General features: G+C 42.9%; 1 non-coding gene across 1 annotated transcript; it reads left to right on the top strand.

The window, feature by feature from the left end:
* Positions 1-408: 408 nt before the first annotated feature.
* Positions 409-517, top strand: LOC141625368 (small nucleolar RNA R71). The gene has a single exon (XR_012535152.1). It is a non-coding gene; the product is annotated as a small nucleolar RNA R71 (small nucleolar RNA).

Below are 517 nucleotides of genomic sequence, written 5' to 3'. Positions count from 1 at the left end.
TCCAATTGTTTCACAAAATTCCGTGAGGACTCAATCCCGGCTGCTTCCATATTCGCCACTTGAACCAAAAGGAGTTGGACCATCTCTCTCAACTTCTCGATCTCATCAGAGTTTTGAACAGGAATCTCGACTTTCTCCTTGGAAGCTTCAGAAATCTCGAGCTTCTCGAGACGGGTAGAAATGGAAGTTATAAGTGTCACAACAGCAGTCATGTCTTCACTTTGCTTTCGTGACTTACCACGTGAACTTCCAAACTCAGCTTTAGGGACTGCCATCTCCTCAATGGTGTTCCAACCTTTACTTTGACCGGTATTATTTTGAAACCTGCCATTAGCAGTTGCATCCAAGATGACCTTGTAATCATCATATAAAGCATTGTAAAATAGATTGCAAAGATACCATTGCTGGAAACCATGATGAGGGACAGCTCGGACCAAACTTTTGAAACGTCCCCATGCTTCACAAAAATCTTCGTCGGCTCCTTGCTGAAAACTCGTGATTTTACTCTTCAAGGCAT

Source organism: Silene latifolia, chromosome X (assembly GCF_048544455.1).
Source record: "Silene latifolia isolate original U9 population chromosome X, ASM4854445v1, whole genome shotgun sequence".
Classification (NCBI taxonomy): Eukaryota; Viridiplantae; Streptophyta; class Magnoliopsida; order Caryophyllales; family Caryophyllaceae; genus Silene; species Silene latifolia.
This window is presented reverse-complemented; position numbering and strand designations above follow the sequence as displayed.